At 54.6% G+C, this 15194-nt stretch overlaps 1 protein-coding gene across 1 annotated transcript in view; it reads right to left on the reverse strand.

The window, feature by feature from the left end:
- Nucleotides 1-15194, reverse strand: part of Xkr6 (XK related 6) — a 22327-nt gene that overhangs the window by 4725 nt on the left and 2408 nt on the right. The gene's annotated exons all lie outside the window — the stretch shown is intronic.

Raw genomic sequence — 15194 nt, forward strand, 5'->3', positions numbered from 1 at the left:
CCTCCTCCTCCTCCTCCTCCTCTTCTTCTTCTTCTTCTTCCTTCTTTCTTCTTCTTTCTTCTGTAGTTCAGGTCAATCGTGAATTCACTAAATAGCCCAGGCTGGCCTCCAACTCATGACCTTGCTGCTTCAGCCTCCCAAGTGCTGGGATTGCAAGCCTCGAACACCAAGACCAGCGTAATTTGGTCTAATTCTGAGTGTGCTCTTCAGTAGCCACAGCTGTCACTGCTCCCACTCCACTCCTCAGCCCCATTCATTTCCAAAGTGAATGGATAGGAATTCGAGTGTGTGACAGTCATCACTGGCAGAGCCAAAACTGGACTGTTCATTTCCCATCTTCCAGTCACCTAGGCCATGTCCCTCCTGTCACTGTGATTTTGAAGACTTGGCCTTTTGTGAGGTGCTGCTGCGGCCTCCCTGTCTTGGCTCTCTGTGCACCACCTTGGCTCTTGGTTGGGACTTCTGGATTTTCTCAGCAGAGTTTGATACAAATGTTTCCTGAAGGTTGAAGACATCACTGCTAAGTTCCAAGCAGGGCTCAGGGACCAGTCACAAAGAAGATGGCTGCTGAGCACATAGACAGCACCGGCTGAAGACTGGCAGCTGCTCTCGCCTCTCTGCCACATCTATTCCTGACTTGGCGCATGGCATCACCCACGCTTCCAGCTCCCCATCCACAGGAAGCAGTGGTTGGGAGTCTGGATGGGCAGGGTAGGGTATGTGAAGGGGGCCTGGTGCCCACACAGTGCCTGCTCCTCTCTCCACCAGCAGCAGGGACATGGCTGATCCTGCAGGGAGGGGATTTTCCAGCAGCAGCACACCCTGGTCCTCACCCGAGCTCCTCATTCCTTCCAAGGCTCTGGGCCCATTCCATGAGTCCAAAGTCGGTGCTGGCGGAGGTGCCAAGTCTGCCCCAGAAGGGAGCCCTGAGACCCGAGGCCCACTCTAGGACACACTCACTGATGCCCACCAGAGACTGGTGTTTGCCCTCTTAGGGGCTCCAGAACCAATGATGAGGGTATCAGGTAGACCTGCTTTCAGCTCACCTGCAAGGAACGTGACAGACCCACCTGTGACATGAGCCACATGGTGTCCACTGAGACCAGATGTCCGTGGCTCAGCCACTTCTGAATATTTCCCTGTATATGGCCAGTGGCCTCTCTGACCCTCGGGACAGCTCTGAGAAGGAAGGCCACCAGCGGGGGTTGAGAAGTGGCCCCCTAATTCCAGGGAGTCAGTGGGGGCAGGGTGAGGAGCCAGCACCAAGATGGCTGTGTGCTGCGACCCCTGTAGGCGTCGCTCACAGAGCACCTACACCCACTGTCCAGTTTGGAAGCCCAGCCCTGTGAAAGATGCATTGCCTGTGGGCTGAGTGGTGTCCCCACACTCCTGTGGTGATCCCCAAATTCTGAAGCAGCACCTCAGAATGGGGCTGTCCTTAAGGACAGTCCATATAAGGCTTATCAAGGCCACACCAGGTCGTGTGCTGGCCTACTCCAGTCTGACCAGTGTCCTCATAAGAGGAAGATATTTGGACATAGAGGGGACACAGGGGCACATGAGCATGGAGGGAGACCACCAGAGGATACAGTGCCAGCCAGGGAGAGAGTATTTCTCTCTCTCTCTCTCCTGAGGATTGAACCCAGGGCCTTTGCACTGAGCTACATTCCAATACTTTTTCATCTCTAGACAGCATCTCCCTGAGTTGCTAAATTTCCCAAGCTGGATTAAACTTTCTGTGTCAGCCTCCTTGAATACTACATAGGGTCACAGTCATGTGCCATTATGACCAGCTGGAGTCTCATTTTCTAATTAAAGAAATATAAGAATTTTTTTTCCAAAAGTGTGTATCTACTAAGAGACAGACCCAGCATTTAGAGTCACAGTTCCACTCCAGTGGCCTTGAAAGCAACCTAACAGGCCCCAGACTCAGGCCTCAGTGAGAGGCCAGGAAGGGTAAGAAAAATGCAAAGGAGGTGCACCTTGCAGGAGGCACGGGAAGGGTGGAAGCCATGGGAATCGGCAAGAGGGCCTCAATTACTCAGCTAAAAACCAAATCTGAATTCTGCTCTGCCTCCCTCAGGAGAGTAACAATACCACAGAGAAAGAAGCCACTCCAACAGCATTAGCTGCAGCTGTCAAGTGGTTCATCTTCCAAGGCCTGCTTTGAGCCTGGGTCCTGGGGGACCTGCAGCTTTCTCTAGGCGGTGGCTCCCAGGAAACGCTCTGCCTTGCCTGAGGTGGACCCCAAAGTCAGCACTTCTCCTAGACTGGATCCCAGCCTGCAGGACTCCCTTCTGCTTCCACCTCTGCCCTCCGTGCATGCCAATGGCCGGACGGGACATGGTTCTGTGCTGGTGCTGGGCTGTGACAGGCTTCGGGTGACCTCGCGCACAGGTGGGCTTGTGGCTTTCTGCCAAGCCAGCCCACATCCAGCGGCTCCGGCTGGGAAGGTGTGAGGTGGAGCCTTTGGGGCAGCTGCCCCAGCCTGCCTTGGAGCAGTCTCAGGAGCCCTAATGTAATGACCACACCTCATGGCCCACTGAGCAGAGCAAGAGGGACAGTCATTACGCGAGGTCCAACTTGATGATCTCAATGCCATTTTCAGTGCTGCTGATTGGGCTTTTGGTCTGCTGAGGAACAAAGCAAAAAATGTGCAAGTGGGCATCCTGCTGAGGGGTGGCCCAGTGGCAGGCACTGGGGTAGGGTGGGACTCGAACCTGGACAGGGGAGATGAAGTGGACACAGGAGGTGTGATGCTGGACGTGAGAGGATGGGGTGGTCGGGAGGCTGGCACCCAGCTAGCATGGGATGGAGCTGTGTCCCTTGCTCAGCAAATGCACAAGAGGAAGCAGGAGCACTGTGACAAGCCTCCTAGAGATGGCACCTGCCTCCCTCAGCCAGAGGTGACCCCAACCCCAGGATGGACAAGGCTAGGCTGGTCACCAGTTGCCCTCCACCACCCTTGGCTACGTGGCACCCAGTACCACTGCGCCCCCAAACCACATGTGGGAAGCACATTTAAAGCAGGGGAAGTTGAAAGGGCATTAAGTGCTGGGCACAGCCAGACCCCCAGTCAGACTCCTTAGTCCCCTGGGCCCCAGCACCTCCACACTGTCCCTTGTCTCCTTCCAACCCACAAAGGCTCTGCGCTTGCTCCTTTCCCTCTCCCACAGCTCGCTGAGGTGGCCAAGGAGTCCCCATGGGCCACGTGCAGAGGCAGGCATGGAGGCCCAGCTCTTAGCCTCTTCTTGTGTGACACCTGTGAGACCATTCTGTCCTCTCAACACTACCTTCTCCTGGCCTCTCTGAACCTACCTGTCTTTCTTTCTTTCTTCTTCGAGACAGGGTCTCGCTAAGTGGCCCACGCTGGCCTTGAATTTGCAATCCTCTTGCCTTCGCCCCTGAGTAGCTGAGGTTACAGTCCTGTGCCACCATGCCTGCCCCAGCTGCTGAGCACTTTATGGTGATCTTTTCATTCTGGGCCTGTTATCCCCATTTCACAGAGGACAAACAAAAGTGGAGCTGAAGTGAAGAAACTCAGGTGTGGTCACCGCCATACGTGGGTATCACCTGTGCACTTGACATTGTGCCCAGTAGGCTGGGCCCCTAGGGCCACAGAAACAAAATCCACACTTAGCCGGCCACTTGCCCACCTGCACATCCACGAGAGTGTCCACCTCTCAGCCTGGCCTCCTTGCTGTCAGCCAATGCCTTTTTTGTATTTTTCCTGCACCCAGTTCCTCTTAGCAACAATCTTCCTTTCCCATCCATAAACCCTCATCTTCCTACATTTTTTAAAGCCCACAGTCTCTTCTCAGAAATGTTCCCAGGTAAAGATGAAGCAGCTGTGCCCAGTGCCTCTCAAGCACCACTGACTCTCTCTTCCTGGCCCTTACCAGGTGACACAACGTCACAAAGCCACTTCCCTCTGCAGGCAGCCAGGGGGAGGAAACAAGCCTTGCAGAGGCCTTCCGGAAGCCAGGCTGAAGGACAGAAGGAACTCAGCCAAGGCCACACAGCTGGGAGCAGGAGTGCTGGCCCTGGGGCTGGGACTGTCTGTCCCAGGGTAGGGTCAGCGTGCACCACAGTTGCCTGTGTTTAGAATTTCGGGGACTTTGAAGACTGGCTGACATCCTGCAAGAGGCTTGGAATCTTCATGGGGGTGGGAAGGTGTGCACCCCGGAATCTGGCAAATGCAACCTGACAAGGGCCCCACCCAGTCCTGCCAAGGGCTGGCTGTGCCGCACTTACCAGAGAACCGCCAGGCGGGGCCAACCGCCCTTCCTGTAAATCGTGGTGGCTCTCTATGCAAATTAGAAGGGCCTGGCTCCACAGCCAGACGGCACACTTCTGGGCCAGTGCTGTCACTTACCACAAGGCGCCACCTGCCCCCAGCCAGAACCAGACTCCTCATGGCAAATGTGAATGCAACAAAGAAAGCGATGTCCTTCTTAAGCAGCCGCTAAAAGCGCATTCTTCTCACAGCCAATGATTGGGGGTCTAGCTGTGTTCACTGAACACCATCCTTCACAAGGACTGTCACATGCTTTTCCTCACATTCCTACAGCTGGAAAGGGCGTGATCCCCCATGACGTTTCCATTGGCCCGAAAGGACAGAGGGGACAAGATGGTGCCCGCCATCTGTGACCGCGGCGGTCAGGACTGACATGTCTGTGGCTAGGGAGGTCAGGGACAGGACAGCCACCATCTCTGGCTTGAGAAAAAGCCCTAGGCAGACAGAATTCAAATCTGGCCACCACGGGGTAGCTTCAGTTCCCATGAAATGCTCTTTTTTGGCTTTGAGCCCACGCATAGCACAACATCTGCTACTTTCTACTAAGTTTGCAATCACGGCTACACCTCCCCGCGGCTCAGCAGCTACTCCGGTCCAGACTGTGGACAAAGCATTTGCTATAAATTAACTCGATCGTTGTCCCTACAAATCTGTCAGACACAGTGGGCGTTTACAGTGCAGAAGCAGGGCTTGCAGGATAAGTACCTCTTCCACGTGAAGTGGTCATGTTGTTGCCGAAGTGGGATTTGAACACCAGCCTGCGTGAATACAGAACTCAACTTCCCTTTGCAACCCCTGGTAAAGTTCTCTCCCCTCTTCCCTGCCAACATGATGACGAATCAGCATTCAGGTTGATACACAGGTTTCTTAGCATTCTCATCATGGCCCGTCAGCCCTCTGATCACCTCTGAACACCGCCAAGGTCAAATGTGTGGTCGGAGGGGCTGAGGACCCCTGAGTTTCAGGCATTTGGAGGCGGCGACAACCCCTCACATCTTTATTGCCTGGAGTCCTGGAATGGATTCCTAGCTGGCCTCCCTCCATCTGTCCTGGTCACACAGCTCTACTCACACTACAGCAGCCAGTGGTTAAGCGACAATATAATTCCTCCATGTGGCTTCCCGAGACTCATAGACCTCCAGTGGTCACAGGCTTGCTGCCTTTCGTGCAGAAGGACATACACACCCACCATGTTAAACCCAGGTGTGGCCATGGCTTGGTCGGGCCAGACTCTGGGCTGGGTCCAGGACCTAGCAAAATCATGTCACTCCCAGAGATGAGGCAGCAGAGTGTTTCTGAGGGTGTGCTCTAAAGCCAGCCAGAGCTGCCACCTTCCTGCCACTCCACACAGGCACCCTGCCTACCTCCTCATCTGTAAAAAGGTGAGAGTAACTGTATACCAGCCATGAAAGAACTGTGAGGACTGTAGGAGCAATTGCAAAGCATGACACCCATGTGAATGGGTACAAATAGAGTCACACAACCACCGGCTTGCGCCATGCTGCCTCAGGCCCGTCCTTGCTCTCTGAGAGCCACGTCCCCTGCCTTTCTTCTCAGTTGCCTCCTGCTCATCGGCTCAGCTCAGTCCAGGCATCGACCCTCTGGGGACCCCCAGGGTGCCCAGGGGAGACCATCTCTGAGCTCGCCGCGGCACCTCGTGCATTTCCCCTTGATAGCTGCTCTTTCCACAGATTCTGTGTCTCTCCCTCCCCTAACATTTAGTTTCAAGAGTAGCAAAACTGCCCCTCGTTCCTGCAGAGAAGTCACCCAGCAAATCTTTCCTGAGCTGATGCTTCACAGATGCTGCTTTCCGAGCGCTGTTTCCATGCAAACCCCGGTAACCCTGCAGTTGACTCCCTGACCACAGGACACTGTAAACGAAGCATCTCTACTGTCTGTGCTGGGAGAGCACTTGCTTCAATTGTTCATTTAACTCACCTGCCCCGTTGTGTCAGCTGCCCGTGGCTGCTGTAACAAATGACCACAAATTTATTGGCTGAAAACAAATCAATTTTTCACCACACACATCTGGAGGTCGCTCAAGGTTCTGCAAGGCTGGCGGGGCAGGGCGCCCCCTGGAGGCGCTGGGGAGAATCTGTGCCCTTGCTTTGCCAGCTTCGAGAGCTGCCTGTCCTGGCCTCTTGGCCCTTTTCTCTGTCTTTAAAGCCACAGTGTAACATCTTCATCTTTCTGCTTTAATTGTCCTACTGCCTCCTGTCCCTCTGATCTCCAGCTTCCTTTGTATCAGGTCCAACAGGCTAATCAGAATCCTTAATCACGTGTGCAGAGTCTCTTGTGCATAGTGATATTTATAGGTGCTGGGGTTGTAGGTAGCATCTTGGTGGCCACAGTCGGCCAGTAACATCCACAACCACTCACTTAACAGCAAGCAATCACTCTTAACTGGGTGATCTCACACTCAAGAGACATTTGGTGATGTCCAGAGATACTTGGGTCCTTGTAACTCAGGGTACAGGCAGGTAGAGGCCAGGGATGCTACCCAGTATCCTTCCATGCACTGAACACATTCCACCACAACCAATGATCTGGCCCCAGATACAATCAATAGCTCTGAGGTGAGTCAGGTAAGGTAGAAAATTTCTATGTCCTCGGCATTCTCCAGTGTTCTAACGGCTGGAGATTTGACCTTTCCACAGAGGTCCCCCTGGGAAGGGGGAGGTCCCCCAGGCAGATATCCTGGAGGTATAGACACAGGGACCTTCTGCTCTGACAAAGATCAGCCATCTACAGACCCACGTCCCGCTCTGAAACACGGGCTCCCAAGTGCATTTCTCCTCTGGTTGCCAGGAAAGCAGGGATGGTGGGAAACACTGCAGGGCCACTCGTGGAGGGTGGTGACAGCCCTCCCTGCAAGCTTCAAGTTCAAGTTCAAGTTCAAGTACAGCAGCAAAGCTGACTCCAGCTGTGGCTTCACTTGCCTCTTCCTTCTGAGATGCTGTTGGAGATAAGCAGACACAGCCTTCTAGCCGCCGGATAAAGGCCAGGCGCAGAGAGCCTGAGCAAGTGGCAGCCCCTGGGCTGGCACAGAGTGAGCCCATGGGGCAGAGCCATCTGCCCTCCTGGAGGTCCTCTGAGCCCGCTGTCATTTAGGAGCACACAGCTGGCCTGGCTCAGTGCCCTGCTGCTTCCGGAAGTGACACTGGTGGCAGGGCAGTGAGAGCTCTAGAAAGAACATGGGCTTTATCACAGTGCCCCTGGCTCGCTCAGGCTGTATGGTCTTGGGTGAGGGACCGTGAAACTTCAGTTTATTTGTGAACCATAGGTAAAAATACTGACTTTGAATGCACTGAATTATAAATATAAAGCATATAGGAACATCTTTGCTTTTGCACATCAGTGTATATTTAAAATATACTCTATATATTCTCTACATATGTGTATTTTAAATATTTACTGTGTGTACATATGTAGATTGTATAGAGAGAAAATATAGAGTATAAATATATATTCTTTTTATTTTTAACATATACACACACTATATATACATATATACTCAGTATATTTTTAATATTACTCAGATATCTATTTATTGTCACCTGACTCCACTAAACTGTAAGCTCCCAGAGGGCAGAGACCCTCATCCTGTCTTATCTCCATGCCCAAAGTATGGCACAGGGCATCCCACCCCACACATCCTCTGGGAGCAGACAACAGCGGTCGGGATTATTCCTGGCTTAGAAAAACAAGAACACAGCTCAGAGAGGCCCGGGAACCCATGTCCTGGGTGGGCCAGGAAGCAACAAGGAGAAATGACTTCACTCAAGCAGGGCCTCCCAGCCGCCCAGTGCCTGTAGGACGCTTTCCCTGTGGAGCAGAGGTACCACCCACACCTCCTAAGCTCCCTGGGGTGGAGTGCTTAGCTGTGGTTTGCAAAAGAGGCCACTTGGGGGAGAAGGGAAGGAGGGGTTCCCTGTCAGAGGGATGTGCTCTGTGAGGGCAATGCACAAAGCCAGGCCAGGGGCCACGTGAGGAGCTGTGTTGGAGGCAGCACCTTTTTTTTCCACATGACAGTCTCTAGAGGTGACCATGGGGACAAACAGAGAAGGGCTCAGAGGACACGGCAGCAGGAAGCCCTCACTCCAGAATCTCCAGGTTCTTCTTGGAGTCTGCAGCTTGGAAAAGCTCTTCCTAGGCTCAGCCACAGCCTCTCCAGGAGCCAGACTTCTCTCAGAGGCCAGGATCCTGCAGGGCTGCTGCTGGTGTCCTGCAGAGACTTCCTGCTTCCTCCTGGGCGACTGGCGAGGGTCTCCCACTGTGGCCTAGGACCCTCTGCAGCGGCCACCTAGCTCAGCAGACTGTGTGTTCATGGGGCCCTTAGCCGGTGGCTTTCCCATGCACACTACAGGCTGAAGAGCAGCACTGTGCACCAGATCCGGGGCTGGGGGGTGGGCACGGGACAAGGACAGGCTGAGCTGGGCATGCAGAAGACTCCCTGCTTGGCCCTGAGACCCTGGTGCCAGGGCTTTGTGCTGAGTCATCTCCGCCCCTGTCTGCCTCTCACTGGGCCTCAGATACAAGCAGCTCAGGTTGCCCAAGGCCTCTCTTCCGTCTTCTCTCCTGCAACCACTGCCTTCCGCCTGTACATCTCAGCTCCAAGGTGACCTGTGAATGCTTCTACCTGGCTGAGAGGCGCGAGAGAGGCTCTGCTGCCCTCCCTCTCCGCTTGCTCCATTGTGCCCCTCAGGGCTTGTTATTCTCCAACGTATGAAATAAAATATTTGCTTTGCTTACCGCACGTCTCTCTGAAAGAAGGGCAGGTACCAGGAGGGCAGAGGCTTTCTTTGGTTTTTTCTTACTCTGTCTCCAGCTCCTATGACCACGCTGGGGTGCACAATAGATTAATAAGCACAGCGGTGGTAGTTGCTGCTCAGGCCTCTGCACTTGCTGCCTGGGCGCCTTCCCCGGGGTGCCACCTCAGTCACCTCTGCTAGCCCGGGAAGCCCATAGCCATGTCCCTCTTCCTGCCAGCTTCTCGTGCACACACGTGACCAAATGGCCAGCCGCTACTGTATCTATCAGCTGTATGCGGTTCAACTGGGTCTTCCATCCTTGGGTTTTTCTGCTGTTTTATGACCCTCCCTGTCCATTGTTAGGGGCAACCACCCAGAAAGGCTTGATTCAGGCTAGATTGAGGCAGTTCAGTAAGTTCTGCGAAACAGCACAGCAGAGGAAGAATGGAGCGCTGTGCTGCCTGGCTAGCAGGTCCTGTGGGTACACACCAAGCAGACTGCCCATGGCGCTGCCTCAAGAAGAGAGAAGGAGATGGCATCAGCGAGAAACACTGGGGAAACACACCTGTCTGTGTTCTGGTGGAGAAGGTGGTCCTGTATGGATGTGGCTCTCTCTATCTCAGCAAAGACCAAGAGTCAGAATAGTGAGAAGCAGGGGACCAAGAGGGACTTGCACATCTCCTTTATTTATCTGCCTGTGGCCAAGATGCAAGAATGCCATGGGCAGCCTGAAGTTGAAATCTAATGTGGGTGCCTCTGTGTACCCCCGGTCTGAAGCCCAGAGCATCCCAAAGGTGACCCAGCTGTCATTGGAGAGGACGGCAACCAGGTATGGTCCCACCAGGCAGTGCTGGGTGGGTGAGCGGATTGGGGCACAGAGATCCTACTAGCTCTCGGCAAGGGGATTATTACCGAGGGTTGACTGATGACACAAATCAGCTCTTTCAGTAACAAATATGACTTCCTGTTTATGAGGGAACAAAGTGGGGAATTCATAGCTATGGCGAGTGGCACAGACCCAGGATCTTCAGGCTACCCTCACCCTACTGTAACCGGGGTCCTGGGTGATGACTGCAGAGGTTTGCATGTGATCCCCAGTACTCATGTGCGGGAGACCAAATCCTCAATGTAGAAGTAAATGGGATTTGGAGTGGAGCCTTTGGCAGGTGACTATGATTCAATGAGGTCATGAAAGTAGGGGCTTTATGAGAAGAGCAAGAGCCAGGCTGGCACAATGGCTGTCTCACCAGGGATGCCCCGCACCACGTTATGATCTACAGACACCTATGCCAGATGCCGGTGCTGTGCTCTCGTCTTCCCAGCCTCCAGAGCCACGAGCTAAGTGCACTGCTGTTCTTTCTCAATTACTCAGTCTCTGCTCTTCTGTTATACCCCGAAAGTGGACTAGAAGGGTTTGTATCCTGGACTTACAGAGAGTGACAGCCAATGTGCACATGAGCAGGACTAGAAAGGACTAGAAAGCATTTCTCACTTAAGAAAAAGAAATGCTAAGAGAGGAGATATGGATGGTGTCCCTTTCGGGGAGGAGAAATAGGGGAAGTGCACCAGGAACCCAGCAGCCAGCGCTGGGAAGCCTGGGGAGAACTTTGGTCCACCTGGGGACCAGCACTGGACGCCTTGCTCCTTCCTCCAGGGCAGCCTGCTCAGGGGACCAAGCCACGGGAGCCAAGGGTTCTAGGAGAGGCACCTCACCCTCAGTAGGGTGGAGCAGCAGCAGGACACAGGACAGGTGCAGCAGCGCAATGCGAGCAGGAAAAGGGGAAAGATCACTTGCCTTTTTGGTCATTTGGGGGCTGTCGGTCAGAGCTCTTGCTAGAAAAAGAAGCTAACGTGAAATTCCAGGAGGGCGTGTGATGCCGGAGGGGACTGGCAGTGGAGTTGAGAAGGAAGAAACTAGTAGAGTGGTTGGCACTGAAGCCAGGAAAATCCACGTTCAGTTGCAGGGCTTCATGTTCTCTTGCACTTCTTTGTCTTAGCAAAGATGCTTGTGCGGATGCTCGCGTGATCCTAGGGTCTGTGATTGTGACCGGCAAGGCGAAGGACCATGGCCTCTTCCTGTCATGTCGTCATCTCAACTGCAGGCCAGGCTGGCAAGAAGCAAGGGAGCCCTCTGTGAGTCTTTCCTCATGTGGGCAACTTCCCTCGTCTTCTGTGTGTCTGCTCCACAGTGGGATCGATGGCCTCTCTGGGTGACCTCCTCCCTCCTGCACTCATGGGTTCCCAGAGCTCCTGTAAGTGCTGCACGACAGTGTCACTTAGGAGGACAAGTCACAGTCTGCTTTGCTCACCTCCGAGAGAAGCCAAGCCCCAGGCGATCCCCACGTCGTCCTCCATGTTCCCCTGAGCAGGGCTGCCCGGCACCTCACCAGCTCTAACCTTCAAGTTCCAGTCTCAGCCCAAACCCAACCCCATCCAGAGGCCTCCAGTGGTGCACCTAAATGAATTAGAATGTTGAAGGGTACCTGCAGTTAGGCGGTCTCTGAGGACACCTGAGGTTTCCTCTGGCTCCTCCGAGACAGAGAAATATAAGAACACCAAAGGAACGTGCACCGTGTTGGATGTGTGGGGCACCAGGAGTCAGGACCAAGCCTCCTACTAATTTGGGGGGTCACTTTGGACAAGTCCCCTGGTCTCCCTTGGGCTTCGACTTCTTCATCTATAGAAGTGGTGAACTACATAATCGCCAAAGTCCCAGTTTCCAACACAGAGGCTGAGATTTTACATGCAGAGCAGCAGGACAACAGGCAGCCTTCAAAGAGGCCAGTCTCCCTAATCTCTCAAGAACCTCACTGGAGGCCAGAATGACGGCGGGTGCTTATGTGGCATCCTTTCCCCACAGCGGGTGCCTTGCATCTGTGTGTGGACAGGCCTTTGGACAGGAGGGTCCTAAGTTACAAGCCCATTCCTTGACTGGTGACACGCAGCTGCCTCCAGGAGCACCTTGCAGAGGTGGCCTCGGCAGGAAGCTCTGAGCCTGAGGACATTTTCAAATTGGCAGGCTACAGCAGACATTCAAGGGACAAGAGGCAGAAGCATCCTCTCTGGCCCAGCCCTTGCGGTGACACCTGGAACTCATGCCTGCCCACACACCCATGCTGATGGGTGTTTGCTGGTCCCCAGCTGGGCCACAGTGCATGCCAGTCTTTCCTCCCCCTCAGGGACCTGCTCCCACAGAGCTCATGCAAGTGTTCCTCCTCCAGACTCAGCCCCAGCTGCCCTGGCTTATACAGCACAGGCTTGGAGCCCGGCTGCCTATGGCCTTGTGCATGGTGCCCGACCTCTGTGGGTCTTGGCATCAACAGACACAGAATGGGAATAATCAAAAGTGTCCACTTCAGGAGCCAGCATGGGGCTTCCATGGGTTAATCAGTTCATATGAGCTTAAACTAAACTCCTGTTCTGAGCTCCAAATCTTAACTGATGCTGTAGGCACAGCCACCACTACCACCACCGTCCTGCAGGCTACACCCTCCATGGTCCTCGTGCTCAGAGCCCCTCCCCACCCACCCCCAGGCTCTCTCAGCCCTTCTCTCTTGGCATTTATGGTTTCAACGCCCAACCTTCTCCTCTGAGTGAGCTCCTACTCATCCATCAAGACCCAGAATGAACATCACCTCCTCTTTGAGGTCCCCAGAAACTTATCTTCTCCTCTGTGCTCCCAAAGAACCAATGCCTTAGCTCCAAAGTCTAAAAGGAAGGGCACCAAACTCTAAACTCCTGAAGGGCAGGTGACTGTGGAAACACCTTTGGAACACATCTGGCCCATGCTAGGATGAAGAGGGTGGTCACGGAGCCCCATGAGGAGGAGGACTCGGCCCTCCAGCACTTGGAGGGGCCAGCCAGTCCTTTAGCCCGGCCCACCAAAGTTCACACAGAAGCAGCAGAAAGGCCTGAGGTAAGGAGAGGTGATACAACTGTCAAGTCCCATCCCTACCCGGCCCACTCTGGGTAGAAGCCCAGTTAGAAGGCCTTCCGCCAGTGTGCCCACTGCTCCGTGTCCTGACTCCCTTGGTCCCCATCCTCTTATCCTTCAACAACCCCGGCACCTGTGTGTTCCCTTGTGCAGATCTGATTGCAGAGTTTTCTGTGTGACTGCTCCCACCACACACGGCCTAAATTCACACTCATGGGGCCCCTGGGCCCCTCCTTTGGGCCCTGCCGTTTGCTTCCCCCCAGCCCTACTACTGCTTGCAGGGCCACACCAGCCCAAGTCATGCTCTTTCTGCCTCAGGGCCTTTGAGCAGCCTACTCCCATCACTGCTCCTTCCAGCCTCCCATCGTTCCCTCGGCCTACGTGGAAGCTCTCTGGAGATGCTTCCCCGGGCCCTGCCTCAGTGGGCTTCCTCCCTGTTAGCCCGGGCTACACCACGTCCACATGGAGACTTCCCACGTCCAATAGTTTCTTGCTGTCTCCCAGAGAGGATGGAAGATTCACAAGGCTGGGGACCAGGTCCACGTGTCCCCCTGCTGCTCAGCACACCCTGGCACCTGGCTGGACACATCTTTGCAGAATAGCAGGCTGCCTCATGGATACAGCGTGTCAGCAGTGCTCTGTGGAGCCCTGGGTGTGGCCCACCCCACCACCCCACCACCCCACCGCCACACCCACTCCAGGAAGGTGCCATTGTTCCTACTTTACCAATGAGGAAGCGCAGTTAGGAAATTTACTTGCCCTGCATCATACAGTCCAAAGATGACAGGGCAGAAAATTGCACACAGTTCTGTCTGCCTTTTCTGCCACACGAGGCTACGCTCCAAACCCACCCAGAGCTCAGCACCGGCAAAGCCTCCATGGCACAGAACTCTAGCATATTATTATCATTATTATTATTTCACCAAAGTCTACATTTGTGGGGAGACTGCATACAAATGTATCTCACAGGCTGGATATTGTGTTGTTACCACAGTGGTTAGTGGAGAGATGACAAGGTGGAGAGAGAGGTTGGCACGGGGCAAGATGAATGGAGAGTCCGACTAGCAAAGCAGTCCAGGTGACATCAGTGATCTCTCTACAGCATTCACAGCACAGAGTGGGTGGGAGTCCTCGCAAAGTCCACCAAAGTGGGGCCAATTAACCACTGGCCTCACCGGTAACACCTGGTACCCATCAGAGGACAGAGCCGCACCAAAAGCATCAGCAGCCACAGCAGACACTGTGTAAGGACTGCTGGCACAGAAGACACGCTGGCCGGGAGGAGCAGGCCCCAGCAGGCCAGATGCCTCTGCCCCAGCTGTCTCTGCCCGATCACACACAGGCTCCTAAGTCTTTTGGCAACAGTCTTTTGGGATGAATCCTCTCAGCAGCTTTTGTTTGAATACTCCAAGGACAAGACATTCACTGCCTCCTAGACCTGCTTCCCCCTGCTGGATGGAATGTCTTCCCCCTGAACAGATAACTGATGTCTCCCTGGCGCTTGCACTACCCTTTGGCAAGATTTTCCTTCCCCATGACATCTCTGCAGATGCTGGGATCGTAGACCCCAAGTCTTCCTGGCTATCCCATCTGCCCCAGGAGTGGCCATTCCCGGCCCTTCTTGTCCTGCACCTCCGGGAGCTCTTGTCCCTCGCATATGCTCTGAGACCGGCCTTAACCTGCACGTCTCATCTCAGGAGAGCTTCAGCCAGACTGCTTAGAGGCCCCCTTGCTGTCTGCACTGTGCGGCTCCCTGGGGGTACCTGGGGTGGCGGGCAGGTGTATGCCACCCCTTCCCCACCTGGAGCTCCACCCCTGAAGTCTGACAAGCGGGGCCTCTGCCTGAGTTTGAAGCCAGAGCAGCACCCTATTGAACCCATGCCTGATGCGGAGCGTATTCTGCCTTAGAGTCACATGCCATCTCCAGGCAGAACTCTGCCCTTCCACCAGGAGAGGGGCAAACACCCGGCCCAGGACAGCGCCCGAGGAAAGGGGCTGCTCCACCGGATTGGGAAACACAGGGCTCTGTGCTCTGCTGGGATCCGGCTGGCTCTGCTGCTCCGGGAGCAGTGGAGGCCCTCTCTGCACTGCCCCGGGGTCAGGCTGTCTTGGGAAGGCTGAGCAGGCTCCCACAGGGGGTCGGGGAAGCAGTGCCCCTCAGGACCACCGTGTGGGCCGCATCGGCATTGCCCTGAGCTGGGCATCCCCGACC

The sequence above is a fragment of the Fukomys damarensis genome, unplaced genomic scaffold (assembly GCF_012274545.1).
Source record: "Fukomys damarensis isolate Sample0158 unplaced genomic scaffold, DMR_v1.0_HiC HiC_scaffold_18, whole genome shotgun sequence".
Taxonomy (NCBI): Eukaryota; Metazoa; Chordata; class Mammalia; order Rodentia; family Bathyergidae; genus Fukomys; species Fukomys damarensis.